The sequence below is a fragment of the Salvelinus sp. IW2-2015 genome, linkage group LG15, assembly GCF_002910315.2.
Source record: "Salvelinus sp. IW2-2015 linkage group LG15, ASM291031v2, whole genome shotgun sequence".
Taxonomy (NCBI): domain Eukaryota; kingdom Metazoa; phylum Chordata; class Actinopteri; order Salmoniformes; family Salmonidae; genus Salvelinus; species Salvelinus sp. IW2-2015.
The window spans coordinates 34,919,258-34,925,593 of NC_036855.1; the positions used below are offsets into that span (position 1 = coordinate 34,919,258).

A 6,336-nucleotide genomic window follows, 5' to 3' on the forward strand; every position below is an offset into this window, starting at 1 on the left:
CTTCAAGTGGATTATTCCCAGTGGTATACTGGTATTTGTACATTTACGAGGTGTTATGAACACAGCAATTAACCTCTCAACCGTGTAGCAGTATGGACAGCCTCTTAACAGCCATGACATCTTGATGAACACTGTCCATGTCTCAGTCTGAGTGTTGACTTGAGTTTCTCTCTTGACTTTCTCTGACTTTCTCTCTTCAACATACTGTTACACCACAAATTACTTTATGCACCTAGAGTCAATAATACTGGTAGGAATATATTGCCAATTTCCTTAGACTGCGCCATCCCAGACAAATTGTATATATAGGACTATAGGTGGTCGAAAATATGATTTCAGCTATTTCCAATACTTTTGATTGATAGATGATGACAGTAGCCTATATCCTTTGCTCCTGTATGGTTGAGTGGCGCAAAAAGGGGCGTTTCTGTCGTGCAGAAGAAGGGGCGTGTCTGGGTTGTTTGGTTACAGCTGATAGTCGCGTCTTCCGCTGCCTCCATCATCAATACGACACCGACTGCGACTATTATCGGGGAAAAAACATCCACTGACAACATTTCATTATCCTTCAGAACCGACCGGAACGGGGCCAAGGGTATGTTTAACGGATAAACGGCTGTTACGATCGTCGTGTCTCGAAACCAACGGTGGTGGTGAAAACAGTGAGTAGGCTATGTTATAGACAGGGCATACGGGATGTAATGGTTCGATACGGTATCCCAGGCTACATCAAAGCGTCTCAGACAATGACAAATACGTGTTATTTGACTTCAACTATAATCATTTCAATCTAATAATAACTGTTCATGTTTCAGGAAACGCAGTTGTGCGATTCGAATCCTGATATAGTCACGTTGGGATGGAGAGAGAAGGTGGGAGGGATGAGAGATGTGGATAGAATCATGGGTGAGAGTAGAGGAGACCATGTCAGTAGAGAGACAGTGTGTTAGTTAGGCTGCTACTATAGCTTACCCGAGTGGAATTAAATAGTGTAGAAGGACATGGAGTGGGGGTTATAGCCTATCTGGCAGGAGCGACTCATTCTCTCTCTCTCTCTCTCTCTCTCTCTCTCTCTCTCTCTCTCTCTCTTTCTTCTCTTCTTCTCTTCCTCTGTCATGTCAATGCATTGAGGGTACTGTTGAATACTGTATACCGTCACACATTACTGTCTGTAATGTCTTGACGACAGGGGAGAGTTAGTGAGAAGAAAAGGCTATATAGGCCTATACTCCTACACTCTTTTGCAGCAATCGCGCCATCTAAATTTCATTGCAGATTGAAAGGTGCAAGAGTAGCCAGATGTAACCTGATGTAGCTGTCAACAATTGTGTACCTACACACACACAACCACACTTCATAAGAGCACATACCTCTTTGCCGCCCTCTCACTCACTGCCTTGTAGGCAGGGCCTAATCGCCCACTCAAGCTGCACAAAGATCCGCACACACACACACACACACCCATTCACACACACACACATGTTGCACACGTAAGTCATTTATAAGTTCAGAAACAACCTGAATAGTAACTGAATGTTTTCTTTTCTGCACAGTTTATTGCTCAATCTTGGTCAGGTCGTTATTGTAAAAGAGAATGTGTTCTYAATGTCTTACCTGGTTAAATAAAGGCAAAATAAATATAGGATGTTGCATACAGTGGTTGCTCCACTAAAATATTTGCGATTATGCTGCGGTACTTAGAGGTAATTTATGGTTTAGTACGGTACCCTGCGTCACCACTTCATTGTTCCAGACCAGCACAAGGGGGAGTTAGAGCACTGATTATGCTTTTGGGGCCTACTGTCTCTCTAACTGACAATGAATGGGTGACATAAACCTAAATAGAAACTGATAATTGTGCACGACTTCAGTATTACTTACTAAAACTGTAGTTACACTAAGGTTTTTATTATTTTATTTTATTAGAATTATTTTGCTCTTACTGTAGTAGTGTAGCCCACTCCCGACCGGTCACGTTGTACAGCACCTGAGTGGCGCAACGGTCTAAGACACTGCATAACAGTGCAAGCTGTGTTGATGCTGGTTCAATACCCGTGCCGGCCTTGACTGGGAGACTCATGAGACGACTGTAGGTTTTTGGTTTCTCTCCCTCTAAAAACAGAAATTGTCACACCCTGATCTGTTTCGCCTTTTTTTGATTGTCTCCACCCCCCTCCAGGTGTCGCCCATCTTCCCCATTATCCCCTGTGTATTTATACCTGTGTTCTCTGTTTGTCTGTTGCCAGTTCGTTTTGTTTCGTCAAGCCTACCAGCGTTTTCCCCTCTGTTCCTATCTCTCGATTGTTCCTGTTTTCAAGTTTTCTGCCTGCCCAGACCCTGAGCCTGCCTGCCGTCCTGTACCTTTGCCACACCTATCTGGATTACTGCGCCCCTGCCTGCCTTGACCTGTCTTTTGCCTGCCCCTGTTGGATTAATAAACTGTTGTTAATTCGACATTGTCTGCATCTGGGTCTTACCTGAAACGTGATATAAATAAATAATTCTAAATAGCAAACTGGCTTTATTTACAAATTAGTAACAATGTCACCCGATGTTCAAGAATGGCTTTTTTTCTCACTCATTTTACGTTATATGAAATATTCTCCAAAATATTGTTATTTTTTAAATAAAGCGATTATTATTCATTTTGAATTATATAAAAGCCCCTTGGATATTCTCATTGATATATTATTAATCCTGTTATTAGCAGGACAATATATATTGGTCATATTGGTCATGGCTCCCGAGTGACGCACAATGGGATTGCCTTGCATTTCTCCAGCTGTATCTACTGAAAGCACGCAAGGTTCAAGGCACGAGGGCAGGGGGCATGGGACGGGCCGCAGTGCCGCGCACAGAAGATGGACCTAGCCCATGGGGAAGGGAGGGGGAGGGGGGGTGGATCCCCACCCAGCCACACTGGGTAGCACAGAGCAACAGTGTAAGGGTCACTGTAATGGAGCTGACTAGGGAAACGTTCCCACTGTTCTTAGTGCCAGTCTGTTCTTAGTCAAACTAAAACAATGTAACTAATAATGGCATCTTTATGCTTTCGTTAATTAAATAATGATCAAAAATACTCTTTCAGAAGCCGATGTTTATTTAGTTATGGATCCATAATGAATTACTATGGGAATAAATATCACTGAATTACAGAAATATTGGAACAGAGTTGTCTAATAAAGGTAAACAAATGGTTGATTACTGGAAAATACTTTTTCAAACACACACGGTCACGTACTACAGTGCCATTATGGCTATTAGCAAGTAGTTGGACAATAGACCTGCCTAGAAGGAGGGTAGGGGGATAATTCTATCGTCAAATGTATTTCTTAGTTAGGTTGGCTGTATCACAACCGGCCGTGGTTGGTTGCAATTTCAGTTTAATCTACCAGAAAAGACCAAACAAATAATACAACAAAATGTATTATTATTATGTATCACATCCAATCGTCCAGTCCCATAGGGCAGCGCACAATTGGCCCAGCGTTTCTCTCCCTCTAAAAACAGAAATAAATGTTTTTGCCTTTACAAATATTATTTTGGCCATTATTCAGATTACAATCGCTCACTTTAGTTTTTTTGAAAACAAAATTACCTCCAAAATATTGTTATATATTATCAAGTTGATGGCACAGTCATTTAAAAAAATATATATATATATTTCACCTTTATTTAACCAGGTAGGCCAGTTGAGAACAAGTTCTCATTTACAACTGCGACCTGGCCAAGATAAAGCAAAGCAGTGCGACACAAACAACAACACAGAGTTACACATGGAATAAACAAACGTACACACAATAGAAAAAAAAGTCTATATACAGTATGTGCAAATGGCGTGAGGAGGTAAGGTAATAAATAGGCCATAGTAGCGAAGTAATTACAATTTAGCAAATTAACACTGGAGTGATAGATGTGCAGATGATGATGTGCAAGTAGAAATACTTGTGTGCAAAAGAGCAAAAAAGTACATATAAACAATATGGGGATGAGGTAGGTAGATTGGGTGGGTTATTTACAGATGGGCTGTGTACAGCTGCAGCGATCGGTTAGCTGCTCAGATAGCTGATGTTTAAAGTTAGTGAGGGAGATAAAAGTCTCCAACTTCAGAGATTTTTGCAATTTGTTCCAGTCATTGGCAGCAGAGAAATGAAAGGAAAGGTGGCCAAAGGAGGTGTTAACTTTGGGGATGAATAGTGAGATATACCTGCTGGAGCGCGTGCTACAGGTGGGTGTTGTTATCGTGACCAGTGAGTTGAGATAAGGCAGAGCTTTACCTAGCAAAGACTTATAGATGACCTGGAGCCAGTGGGTCTGGCGACGAGAGCATACAGTGGTAGGTGGTATATGGGGCTTTGGTGACAAAACGGATGGCAATGTGATAGACTGCATCCAGTTTGCTGAGTAGAGTGTTGGAGGCTATTTTGTAAATGACATCGCCGAAGTCGAAGATCGGTAGGATAGTCAGTTTTACGAGGGTATGTTTGGCGGCGTGAGTGAAGGAGGCTTTGTTTCGAAATAGGAAGGCGATTCTACATTTAATTTTGGATTGGAGATGTTTAATATGAGTCTGGAAGGAGAGTTTACAGTCTAGCCAGACACCTAGGCATTTGTAGTTGTCCACATATTCTAAGTCAGAACCGTCCAGAGTAGTGATGCTGGTCGGGCGGGCGGGTGCAGGCAGCGATCGGTTGAAAAGCATGCATTTAGTTTTACTAGCGTTTAAGAGCAGTTAGTGGCCACGGAAGGAGTGTTGTATGGCATTGAAGCTTGTTTGGAGGTTTGTTAACACAGTGTCCAAAGTAGGGCCAGATGTATACAGAATGGTGTCGTCTGCGTAGAGGTGGATCAGGGAATCACCCGCAGCAAGAACGACATCGTTGATATATACAGAGAAAAGAGTCGGCCCGAGAATTGAACCCTGAGGTACCCCCATAGAGACTGCCAGAGGTCCGGACAACAGGCACTCCGATTTGATACACTGAACTCTGTCTGAGAAGTAGTTGGTGAACCAGGCGAGGCAGTCATTAGAGAAACCAAGGCTGTTGAGTCTGCCGATAAGAATACAGTGATTGACAGAGTCGAAAGCCTTGGCCAGGTTGATGAAGACGGCTGCACAGTACTGTCTTTTATCGATGGCGGTTATGATATCGTTTAGTACCTTGAGCGTGGCTGATGTGCACCCGTGACCAGCTCGGAAACCGGATTGCACAGCGGAGAAGGTACGGTGGGATTCGAAATGGTCAGTGATCTGTTTATTAACTTGGCGGCACCTACATATAGTGGCACCTACATAAAGCTGAGTGACTCGCTCATTCATGGCTTTGGATCAAAATAAATAAGTACCAACATTCTTTCTGATAGTCTATAACAAAGAAATGTTTTGGTTATCCTGACCTGGACACCATGTACAGTATTATAATAACCCATTTGGGCTATTAGCATGACAATATACCTTGACCAACACCTCTCTGTATTTTGATACTTTGTGAATGGGGCCTCCCCAGTGGCGCATCTGTCTAAGTCATCGCAATGCAAAATGCATTGCTACAGATACCCGTGCCGGCCGCCACCGGGAGACCCATGAAGCAGCTTTTGGTTTTAATTTAGAATCCTCCAATCCTCTATGTAATTATTGGCAGAGAGTCACGTCATATTTTTCGATATACTATAGGCCTACCGTAGGCAACATGAGTCTCACTAGTGTTGAGTAATGTGCTGTTAAAAGTGGTGTAGGTCTTATTTATTTAAAGAGCATATTGCAGTTAGAAGCAATAGGACTTGAAGCAATAGCCTACAACTATTTTAGCACCGTTTCGCGCTGCTCTGAGACAAGCATGGGGACTGGTCTTGATAAATCAATGCGATTTTTATTTTCACTGAATCTCCGTTTGGGTATTGGTTAGACTAGAATTATAAAATTAGGGTGTAGAAATGTTATGCTCTTAGTGTAACCTTTATTTAACTAGGCAAGTCAGTTAAGAAAAAAATCTTATTTACAAGGACAGCCTACTCCTTCCTCCCTGTTGGGGAATTGAACCCCAGTCTCCCACATGCCTGCACAACACAGGGATTCTTTAGCTAAATAGCCAAGTACTGTAGCCTACTCCCGACCGTCACATTGTACAGGGCCATATTTTCCATTCCATCCTAATGGAAACCCAGAGGGTTTTTCGTTTTTCTTGTAATAGAAACACCATAATATTAAGCAAATTAATTAAGCAACGTTTGTTAAAATCACTCCCATATACTATGTTCTTACAAAAAAAGGTTTTAAATTCTCTAGTACAGCCACTATTGAAGGCTATCAAATGCTTCTCAAAGATGCCCTCTGGT

The 6,336-nt window shown here is 42.2% G+C and overlaps 1 protein-coding gene across 2 annotated transcripts in view; it reads left to right on the forward strand.

The window, feature by feature from the left end:
- Positions 1-474: 474 nt before the first annotated feature.
- The window catches only part of LOC111973681 (leucine zipper putative tumor suppressor 3-like), a 26,371-nt gene continuing 20,509 nt past the window's right edge, over positions 475-6,336 (forward strand). For both annotated transcript variants that reach the window (XM_024001062.2, XM_024001063.2), the window contains exon 1: positions 475-662. The gene's annotated coding sequence lies outside the window, so the exon portion shown is untranslated. The remainder of the gene's footprint in view (positions 663-6,336) is intronic.